This window comes from Prorops nasuta, unplaced genomic scaffold, assembly GCF_024137725.1.
Source record: "Prorops nasuta isolate Cenicafe-Biocafe unplaced genomic scaffold, Cenicafe_Pnas_1.2 PNAS00034, whole genome shotgun sequence".
Lineage (NCBI taxonomy): Eukaryota > Metazoa > Arthropoda > Insecta > Hymenoptera > Bethylidae > Prorops > Prorops nasuta.
Window position 1 is genome coordinate 1716674 of NW_027116831.1, and position 12291 is coordinate 1728964.

Below are 12291 nucleotides of genomic sequence, written 5' to 3' on the forward strand. Positions count from 1 at the left end.
CAGATAAATATGAAAATTGTTCAAACGATGACAAAGCTTTAGTGATTGTTAAAGTTTCAATACGTTCATTGCGAATATATAATGTATTGCCTATTTTATTGAAACCGGTAGCTTTCATAGCTCCATAAATATTTTTTTTTCAGGATTGACATATACATTAAATATATTATCATCATGTTTTGCAGCAATTTGAATAATATCGGCATCAGCATCGAATCCAATACATTCCAAAATCAAAATATCTTACTTTGTCTGAATTCGATATTAAATCACATTTTTTCTCCATTATATTTACTGGAGCTTCAAAATTTTAATTACTTGCATATGTCATGCCTTCTGCCTTTTCTTCGTTTCTTCTCAAATTTTCATGTTCTTGCTTTAATTTCAATCTTATTACTTTGCTGGAAAATAATTTACTTTTTTCTTTTCTTGTTATACTTTTTTTACAGGCGAAGCTTGTTTTTTTGTGGTCACAAAATATCATGAAAGTAAAAAACCAAATTACTCTAATTATTTATTAATATATCAGCTATGAATATCAATTGTTATTTGAAAATGACTACTATCAGCTAATATGCTCCAAAACGTATAATAGTAAACTTTAAAGCGAACAGAGCAGGGCTATGATAATTTCACCGCTCTAGGTAGATTTTGGACAATAAGAAGGCTAGAAAGTATAATTACTTTTTACTAAAGTTCAATGGGAATCAAAATCATGGTTTGGTTGAATATTCGACTACCGATTAGCATTCAAGACTTTCTGCAAAACATTTTTTATAACAAATAATCACTAATTTTCTTACTTAGTAAAGACGAAGTAAATTATAAATTTTTACCTATAACTTCTACGAATTATGGCGATTCGTCAGAAGACACTGTGTCGAAATTATAAGTCCAAATACCTTTAAAAATATTGATTATAAAGTATAAATTTCAATACATTATATTAAAATAGTAATTTGCTTAAATTCTTACCTTCTGGAGTATTTGACCTTTTGTATGGTTTAGGTTTTGGTTCATTCATTTTTAACTTTTTACGCTGTTCATGTACCGCTCTGTCGTACTTAAAAAAAAAGGGTTTTCAATATAAAATATATGTAATTGCGTAAGAGAAGATTATAAAAATTAATATATATTACTTTTGTATTTCTCCAACAATTCTCATAACTCTTTCCTGCTTGGGATGAAGCTGCTTCATCGGATACTTTTTTTTTTGTTCCTGTGTTTCATTAAAAGTTTTAGATTTTTTGTTGTTATCCATGATCCAGTCATTTACCTCATCAGCAAATGTCTAAAAGAATTCACGATATCATTAATGCATAATGAATTTATAGTGTTTTATGTAAATAAAAAAATTATACAGGATATAATAAATAATAAATATAATTAAATAATTGAATAAAAAAAATAATAAGATATTAAATAAAAATACAACAAATTTAATTTCATTAGGTATTGGGAATTCCTAAATGTTTTGTTTTTTAAATAAATAGGACTTTAACTACATAAAACTCCGTTTTTAAATTTTGAGCTAAGTTTTTGAAATAGCAGGAATTTTATTTTATTTTGTTCAATTATAAAGTCTTCAAGCCTGTTAAATTTTTTAATATAATAGCGTTCACATTCCATGAGGGTTTCTCAATTGCTTAAATTTTTTTTTTAAGTAGCAGAGAGATAAGGAAATCAAAATATATTTTTAAATTTTTATTTTCATAATTTATAATAAATTTAACATGTATAAAAAATTTTTCAGCGAAAAAAAATATTGGGCAGTACTTTTAATGCTTGTAAATTGTTTTATTATGACTCGTACCTTTTTCACTCAATTTCTTCTACCAATGTAGCCACTATTTGTCATTGAAAAAGGAAATTCAAAGAGTCGCAAACCTTCATTAAATATATACTGTTGCTTTCAGAATTTATTGGACTTAAGGCTGAATATTTAAAAAAAAAATAATATCCTACTGTTTAAAAAAATTAGCCCAAATTTGAAATACATAGGTTTATGTAGTTAAAAACATATTTCTTACTTAATAAAAGATTTGAAGGGAGTCAAGATACCTTGATTCTTTTACCATTTTATTCGAAATTTAAGGGGAATTTATATATCGACAATACAGAGTGAAATTTGCTCCAAACGAAACGGCCTAATTTCTTAACCGACTTTAACGTTTATACATCTTTTTTGAAACGTCAGAAGATTATCTATTGATTTTCGTTGGTCGATTTTAAAATTTCAATTTTTTTATAGTTTTTGGTTTTTTATATTTTTAAAAATCTGCCAACAAAGATCGCTTGATAATCTTCTGGCGTAAAAAAGGTTTATAAACGTGAAAATCGGTTAAGAAATTAGGCCGTTTCGTTTGACGCAAATTTCCCTCTGTAATGTCGATATATAGATTCCCCTTAAAGAGATCCCTCACGCGTGCTTTACCGAAGTACAAGCCAATAAACAATTCCTTTAATAAAAGTCAAATGCGAAGCAAATTGCAAAAACGGGCTTCTTTATGACAAGGTGCCAATTTTAACGAATCAATCGAGCTTAAAAAAACTCAAATCGGATGAAGAATAACGTTGTACCACTGTCCCGCGTTCTTGAAGTGGAAATAACCAAAAATTAACCTCTCTTCAAGAACGCATAACAATGGTACAGCGTTATTTTTCAACTAATTTGAGTATTTTTCAGTTCGTTTGATTCGTTAGGACTGGCACATTGTCCTACAAAGGCACGATTGTTCAATTTGCCTCGCGTTTTAATTTTATTAAACTAATTGTTTATTGACTTCTACTGTCGGTAAAGCACGCGTGAGGGATCCCTTTAATAGGCTAGATGACTTTTGAATTAAGAAGGATTAGATAAATTTTCCCGTTGATCAAACACGATAAAAATGAATTTAAAATTTTATATTTCCTTCAAATATTTTTTCTATATCTCAAAATTCATTTTAACTTTGTTTTTCTGGTGTTATTTAAAAAAAAAAACGTTGTATTTAATTTAAAATTATTCTATTTGTTCTTTTTTATGCGATGGATAACGGGTTGGAACGATAATTACAGTTTATATAACACTGAAACTCACGGCTAACTTAACCGTCATTTTAACAATATTTTATAAAAATTGTTTACTTACATGTACTTGGTATTTTATTTTTTTTTCCATCACAGCTGTAAGAATTATGTAGGCTTTAACGTTACGTTGTCTCAACGAGGGAACACGGTGCACTAAAGCATAGTATTGCATTAAGCAGCGAAGAAAAGCTATTTGATCCGTGATATTGATTGATAACAATGAAAGTACGAAATAACGTTTCGTCTTTCAAGTGTGGTATTCTTTAGACAATCTATTATTATCTGTCTTCGCATTATATAAGATGCAGACAATTGTAATATTTTAACAATATCATTTAGCTTCGTGCTCTCTAATATTGCAAGCCCTCTGTAGCCAACATTACGGAACGAAAAACGAGGGAGAATTGTCCAGCGCAATTTTTCAATCGATTTCAATATTTTTGGGCTTGTTGGAATCGTTAGGACTCGCATATAGTCATAAATAAAGCCGTAATTTCCAAAAAAACGTAAAAAAAAAATTGTTTAAAAATTCTCATTAATAATATTTAAACGCAAAATAAATTGAAAAATCGGGCTTCTCTATGACTAGGTGCCAGACCTAACAATTCCAACAAGCCCAAAAACATTGAAATCGGTTGAAAAATAGCGCTGTACCACTATCCCACGTTCTTGAAGTGGAAATAACCAAAAGTAACCTCTCTTCAGGAACGCGGGATAGTGGTACAGCGTTATTCTTCATCCGATTTGAGTTTTTTTAAACTCGATTGAATCGTTAGAACTGGCACCTTGTCATAATGACGCCCGTTTTGTCAATTTGCTTTGCATTTGATATTTTATAAATTAATTGTTTATTAACTTGTACTGCCGGTAAAGCACGCGTGAGGGATTCCGTTAATAAGTTCATTATCACATAACATCATTTTAAAATTTAGCGTTTTACAAACTTTACATTATAAACATTACATAGGTTGTAATACATTTTTCCTTTTGTTCCATTTATGAGAAATTTCTTGAAATCTTTTTAACATCAAGAGACACGGTAGTGTCTCGACGGCAAGTACAGAAAAAAGTAGATAATAACATGTATATACGGCCGTCGAGGCACTACTCTCTTATACAGCAAGTTTGGCTGTCCTAATTTTCAAACCGATTTTTCTTTGTGAATAATCCACTATCATGATTTAAGCAAAGCTTTTCTTAAAATGGTTTTGAACGAGCTTTCATTTGAGCCCATAAACATTAAAATCGGTTCACGCAATCCAGAGATCTCATACTCTGTTAGCTATATATATGCCGAAGTTGAAATTCTTCTCCTTCCTTTCTGTATGTCTCGGGCTGAAGTTGACCGCTATATTCAACTGCTATATTCAATACCGGCATAACCCTAATTTCGATCGATTTCGATAGAACTGTCAATAAGGTCAAAATCAAAATTACTCTGTATTAGGATAAAAATAGTGTGATATAATTCAAAGTGTAGATAATTAAACTAAAGGAATAAATACATGAAGGAGTCTGATGGAGAATCAGATAAGTAACACAACATTGTAAAATATATTAAAATTTAATATTTTGTGGTACTTTGTGGGATTTTATTTCAGGTTATAAATAAAATATTTTCCTTGTATGCACCTCTGATTTGAAGTCATACCAGTGCCAAATGCTCTAACAATTCTTGGAAATACCCTGTTATTGAAGAATGTAGATTAACGAAAATTGTAAATGAAACAGAAGGATGAGGTTGTTACGTTCACTCATAACCAACACACATGGTAGTGTTTCAACAACAATTAACATAAACGTTTTTAAGAAAAGTAAGTACATTGTGAAAAAAATTAGTTTAATTAAAGCAAAGTTATATACAAGGTATCCTTTCATAGTTTGCAATTTGATGCCAGACCAGTGCCAAATGCTATAACAATTCTTGGAAAAATGCAAGCACCAAAAAGTACTACCACAGTTAAAGAGGAATCAGTTACAGTTCAAGTGGATATTACTACTTTTTATAATAAAATAGATAATGAAGATAGTGCTGCCATGTGTTGCTGGAAAACAGAGCTTTGGTTTAATGCAACTACGGAGTACTGGTTGAGCAATGGAAACAGTAGTTTGAAATGTGATTAACTGTTGATGACTCAATGATATGTCAATTTACTAGCGAAAGAAAAAGATAAGCCAATTGTTCATTATCACATGGTAAAGTAAGTGTAACTCATTCAACCGCTTAAAATGTATGTAATTAAAAATTAATTGTTTATTTATTAATTTTTAATTCAGCTCAAGCATGTATTAAAATATAACAATTACTTTGTTGAGTCTCTCTTTCCAGATGTACTTCAAAGGTTATTGCAGATAAAACAGATAAGGATAATCTTGTTACATTCACTCATAATTAAGACACACGGTAGTGTCTCAATAGCTATAAACATAAACATTTTCATGTAAAGTAAGTACATTGTAAAAAGAATTTGTTTAATTAAAACAAAGTTATATATAGGCATTATTTCATAGTTTGCAGTTTGATGCCAACCAGTGCCAAATGCTATAACAATTCTTGGAAATACCCTGTCATTGGAGAATGCAGATTAACAAAGGTTGTAAATGAAACAGAGAAGGATGAGGTTTGAACATATGCTAAACATCCAGGTATGGAAATCAATAACAAATTTCATGTTTAAATTTTTCTTTTCTTTAAACTCATATGGATTTCAACTGTCCGATAGGTTATATCATATATAGAAACAATTTTCCATGAGACAATAAATCTTTCTTATTACTACGATTAAAGAAAAGCAGATAAATATTTTCTAATCGTTATTTAATATTCAATTATAATATAAAAAAGTATTAAAACCATATATTTACCTACGCTTCCCCAATCAGAATAGAAAGAAATTATTATTATTACCAAAAAAATTATTCAAATTTAATTTTTTATAAGAATAACATTGATTTTTATAATATAATATGTAATATATCTTTTGGTACTTAGTGAGATTTTATTTCAGATTGATTTACAATAACATGTTTATTGTGTCATTGTGCAGGGTTAAGCTGTAATATTTAATACAAGAAGTCAGAAATGATTCCAGTTTACCATAGAAAGAGCCATAATGCAAAGTTAATGTTGAGAGTTAAACCTAAGGAAAAAGGTGGAGAAATTAAAAAATTAATTTGGAAGCCAATTTTTAATAGCGAAAGGCTTGCAGGTGATTTTGGGCATAAACCCTTTGAAATATATAAGTCAATTAAATCATAATTTTAATGATAACGTCATCTAGAAATGAAACAATGAAAAGAAGTCATCATATTAATATTTTCCATGCAATAGAATTTACAGTGAATAACTTTGCGAAACTGAAAGCAGTATATCCACAAAAGAGTGGCTTCCATTGTATAAATTGGTGTATTTCCTAGTTTATATTAATGAAAGGAAAATATAAATGGTACTAGTGTGCTGGAGAAAGTGCCATAATTCAAAGTTGATATTGACGGTAACAGCTAAGAAAATGATGGATAAATATGAGCTAATTTATAAGAAAATCCTTAAGAGTGAAGTGCTTGCAGGTGATTTTAGGCATACAACTTTGGAATTAGAAATCACATAGTTGATGAAAATTATAATAAATTTATGTAGATGTGTAAATATGAAAAGAATTCATGATTGCAATATTTTACATGTGATCAGGCATATGGTGAATAAAATTAGGAAACTGAAAGCTGTATATTTAATAAAGAGAGGCATCCATTGTATAAATTGGTGTATTTCCTAGTTTATACTAATGAAGGGAAAATATAAATGGCACTAGTGTGCTGGAGAAAGTGCCATAATTCAAAGTTGATGTTGAGGTTAACAGCTAAAAAAGTGATGGATAAATATGAGTTAATTTATAAGAAAATCCTTGAGAGTGAAGTGCCTGCAGGTGATTTTGGGCATACAACTTTGGAATTAGAAATAACATAGTTGATGAAAATTATAATAAAATCATGTAAATGTGTAAATATGAAAGGAATTCATAATTTCAATATTTCACATGTAATAGAACATACAGTGTGTAACTTCAAGAAACTGAAAGCAGTATACCTAAAAAACATAGACTTCCATTGCATTAACTGGTATATATTTTACAGTTTATATTAATGAAAAGAATATATAAATGTCACTAGTTTACCAGGGAAAGAGCCATAATGCAAAGATGATAGTGAGAGTAACACCTAAGAAAAAAGTGGATTTAAAGGTAAATTTAGAAACAAATTTTTGAAAGCGAAAGGCTTTAATGTGATATTGGGTATATGATGTTGAAAATATAACTCAAACAGTCATTGAATCCTATGTTAAATGCCTCTAAAAGTGTAATTATGATAAGAACTCATCATTGTAATATTTTGTATTATATTTAATAGATTAATAAATTAATATCTCGAATTGAAGCTTTACATTATGGAACGATGAGAACATTGGAAAATGTTTTATTAGATTGAATTAGTTAAAAGAATTTTTAGTTTTAATTCCTATATTCTTACAAAACGTTATAAGATCCCATAAAAAACAAGCTTTGCTTGTAAAAAAAGGACGGCAAGTACATAAGTCGTATCTAGTATGATTAATATATAGTAATATAAAATATTTTAATTAAAAAAAAGTAGTGAAATCCAAATGTTAGGCAAGTATAAATTTTTTCCATGGCGAAAATTGAAATTTAGAAAAAAGTAAATAGTAATACAAAAATTACTTGCCGGGCCCGTAATATTCATGTGTAAGTTGCTATCTTGCAATATAAGCATTGCTTCTCGTAAGTTAAAAATGTGGCTATTTAATACGATTGCATACAACGGGCCTGGCAAGTAATTTTTGTATTACTATTTACTTTTTTCTAAATCTCAATTTTCGCCATGGAAAAAATTTATACTTGCCTAACATTTGGATTTCACTACTTTTTTTTAATTAAAATATTTTATATTACTATATATTAATCATACTAGATACGACTTATGTACTTGCCGTCCTTTTTTTACAAGCAAAGCTTGTTTTTTATGGGATTTTAGTTACAGAGGAATAACTTCGGAAGGTCTGCAATTACAAAATCAGGATTTTTTTACGGATAACATCAATGTTGATACAATAAATTGGAACGATAATGACAGCGATAATAATGTTATTATAAATGATGAAGATAATGAAGATGATTATGATGGTTGGTAAATTTGTTTTATATTTCATGTATAATTTAAGTTCATTTTTCAAAATAATAAATTTCATAAAATAAAAAGCGACTTGTCTTGCTTTTTGAATCCCCATACAGCACACTTGACTAAAAGTTATCCTATAGACATCTTTTAGTCAGCCAATTGACTGAAAGATGCCTAAAAGATGTCTTTAAGTCATTTGGTGTTCTATGGGTTTTTAATAATTGAAATTATTTATTTTTTAATTCAAAAATGTTGTAAAAGAATGATATTGTAGGCTCGCTCATGCTGTACGTCACATTGAAAGAGTCGGTTAAAAATTCTACATATAGCATTCCCAAGGAATATCAGTTGAAATAATACTTAACATTGATTTGAGATCCCTTACGATTATTTTATTATATGTATGTAACATAAAGCAGCAAGCTTTGGAGAGATTGAAAATGTGTATTCTCAATTTTCGAATTTTCTCTTTACTATATAACTTAAACCTTAAAGCACACACTTCCCATTAATATTATAAAATGTACATGTGATATAAAAGACCCTACCTTTTTATAATTTCTATAGAACTTACTTTTTCTGAGACTGAAGATAGCCGTGACTTTCTAGCCGCGAGTTCAGGAAACGCACAGCATGAAGTTGGCGAGTCACCCGGTATACGAAATCGGTGGCACTCCTACTTTCAATCGAGTTTTTTAAAAATAAAGAAATTTTTTTAATTTCCTTCAACAAGACAGTTTTGAAGCTGCTTAAATTCGGAATCCAACAGTATGGATTTCGCGAGGGTTTGCGACTCCCTTAATGCTCTTCTTAAGAGAGAAACAGGACATTAACCTAACAAACTCACGTTTTCCAACTTTCGGCTGGATTTTTGAAATAGCAGGAATTTTTTTTAATTTTTTTCACCTAGACGGTCTTCTAGCCCATTAAATTCTCAATAAAATAGTATGCATTTCGTGAGGGTTCGCGACTCCCTTAATGCCCTTTGTTAACTGAGAAGTGAACAGAATATGACTTAGGCCGGGATTCATAAACAAAACTTGAGTTCAAGCTCACCTTGAAACCTATAAGGTGTGTTACGTAGACTATAGATTTTACCCGTCTTAAGCTTGAACTTGAGCTTAAGTTTCATTTATGAATCCCGGGGTTAGATAGATGAACTGCCGTTTTCTAACTTTGGGCTGGATGTTTGAAATAGCAGGAAATTTTGCAAATTTTTTTCACCTACACAGTCCTCTAGCCCATTAAATTCTCAATAAAACAGTATGGATTTCGTGAGGGTTCGCGACTCCCTTAATGTTTTTTTTTAACCAAGAAGTAATCAGAATTCAGAATAGATGGAAAAACTAACGTTTTCTGTCTATTCTGAATTCTGTTTAGCTCTTGGTTATAAAAAAGCATTAAGGGAGTCGCGAACCATTTCGAAATGTATATCGTTATATTCAGAATTTAATGGGCTTTGAGACTGTATAGGAGAAAAAAATTAAAAAAAAATGCCTGCTATTTAAAAAATCCAGCCGAAAGTTGGAAAACGTGAGTTTGTTAGGTTAATGTCCTGTTTCTCTCTTAAGAAGAGCATTAAGGGAGTCGCAAACCCTCGCGAAATCCATACTGTTGGATTCCGAATTTAAGCAGCTTCAAAATTGTCTTGTTAAAGGAAATTAAAAAAATTTCTTTATTTTTAAAAAACTCGATTGAAAGTAGGAGTGCCACCGATTTCGTATACCGGGTGACTCGCCAACTTCATGCTGTGCGTTTCCTGAACTCGCGGCTAGAAAGTTGCGGCTATCTTCAGTCTCATTACTTTTTCAAGTATTCTATTAAGAAAATAATTATATATGTTGGTTAACTCTTCTACAAGAAGATAATGTTTATAATGTATCGATTTATCACAATTGACGGTACAAACATAAATCTTTAAATCCTAAAAGATTCAGTTAACGGGATCCCTCATGCGTGCTCTACCGACAATACAAGTCAATAAACAATTCGTTTAATAAAAGTCAAATGCGAAGCAAATTGCAAAAACGGGCTTCTTTATGACAAGGTGCCAATTCTAATGAGTATATCGAACTTAAAAAAACTCAAATCGGATGAAGAATAACGCTGTACCACTGTCCCGCGTTCTTGAAGTGGAAATAACCAAAAGTAACCTCTCTTCAGAACGCAGCAAAATGGTACAGCGTTATATTTCAACTAATTTGAGTGTTTTTAAGTTCGTTTAACTCGTAGAACTGGCACATTGTCCTACAAACGTCCGATTGTTAAATTTGCTTCGCATTTGAATTTTATTAAACTAATTGTTTATTGACTTGTACTGTCGGTACAGCACGCGTGAGGGATCCCGTTAAGAGTTTACGAAAACGCGATTTTCTTAATTCATTTCCTCATTCTTCTTAATAAAAATTATTAAGGGAGTCGAAATCATGAATTAAAATAGCATCACATCTCTTCGTCTTTTTATTTATCATAAAAATATATATTCCACAATTCTTAACAGTATCTCCTTCCGTGTAAATTTTTATACGAAAATAATAAAACTTGTACGTTTTCTGCATTGTGAAGTTATCGGAACTAGTCTTCATGCCACACGATGCTACATTTTATTTTCGCAAACTTTCTACCAACTTCAATAAAAATTAATCTATAGTGAATAATCTGTAAATTAGTCAAAGCTGTGTAAAAACAAAATACCTTTTATAATGTTTGAATGAATTTTATGAAGGTGAAATAAATTTAAAATAGCTGAAAAAATTAACAAAACCTTTATTTAACTAGTTACATTGCATAAAAATTTAAATTCAAAAAATAAAAATGTTTGAAATGTGCTATCTATACAAACTTATTTTATATTACAATTTAAAATTACAAAAAATAATAAAAAAATGTTTTTTTTAATATTAGATGCATGTTATTCAAATGAAGAAACCCCATTTTTTGAAGATGAAGATTGGATGAATGAGGATTCAAATGGTGTATCTCAAAATGAAACAGACGCCGATGATTTACTTTTATACCCCCAAGCAAAAATTACCCAAAAACAAAGTGCTTTATCAATACTTAGTATTGCAATGAAGCATCGAATATCTGGAGTGCTACTTGCAGACATTTTGGATCTAATCAAAATTCATGTGCCAACTCCCAACAACTGCATCACAAGTGTACACAATTTAAAAAAATTTTGTAAGTCTAACTTCGATGTTAAAAAACATACATTTTGTGAAAATTGTGCGGAAGAAATGTGGGAAGCCAATGAAGAAGCATGCATCCAGTGCTCCCAAAATAAAGAAACCTATACATTTTTAGAATTCCCGATTCAAAGTCAAATTAGATCAATGTTTAATAGGGTTGATTTTGTCTCTAAAATTAAAAATCGATGCAATAGGGTAAATTCAGAGGAAGTATCCGATATTTTTGACGGAGAAATTTATAAAGAGCTCCTTACAAATGAAACAATTGTAAATTACGAAATGAATATATCATTTACCTGGTATACCGACGGTATTTCTCCTTTTAAATCGTCTAAATTTTCTGTTTGGCCGTTCTATCTAATAATAAATGAACTACCCTACAAAGATAGATATAAGCTCCATAATTTAGTTTTAGCGGGCTTATGGTACGGGGAAAAAAACCAAAACCAAATTATTTTTTAAAACCATTATATGAAGAGTTCAGATCTTTGTATAATGGAATTTTAGTAAATGTAGCAAATATGGAAGTTCCAACAACCGCAAAAGGAATAATTATTTGCGGTACATGTGACATGCCTGCAAAAGCGTTATTTCTTAATATGAAGCAATATAATGGTAAGTTCGGATGCCATAAATGCTTGCAAAATGGAGAACGTATAAATAGAAATATGGTTTATCCTTACAAAGACTCTCCATTAAGAAATGACAAGGATACGCTCATACAAGCACAACAAGCCTTAGAATCTTCAATGCCGGTTTGTGGTGTTAAAGGGCCAACTATATTATCTTCAATTACATATAAACTCGTTCGAACTACGGTAATTGACACAATGCATTGTGT

The 12291-nt window shown here is 30.0% G+C and overlaps 1 long non-coding RNA gene across 2 annotated transcripts; it reads left to right on the top strand.

Annotated features, from left to right (window-relative positions):
- The first annotated feature begins 5423 nt into the window (after nt 1-5423).
- LOC136783617 (uncharacterized) lies at nt 5424-7430 on the top strand. Of its 2 annotated transcripts, none has more exons than XR_010824290.1 (3): nt 5424-5515; nt 5581-5715; nt 6078-7430. It is a non-coding gene; the product is annotated as an uncharacterized lncRNA (long non-coding RNA). The 2 variants fall into 2 exon arrangements; XR_010824291.1 differs by having other exon boundaries at nt 6117-7430.
- Nucleotides 7431-12291: the final 4861 nt, after the last annotated feature.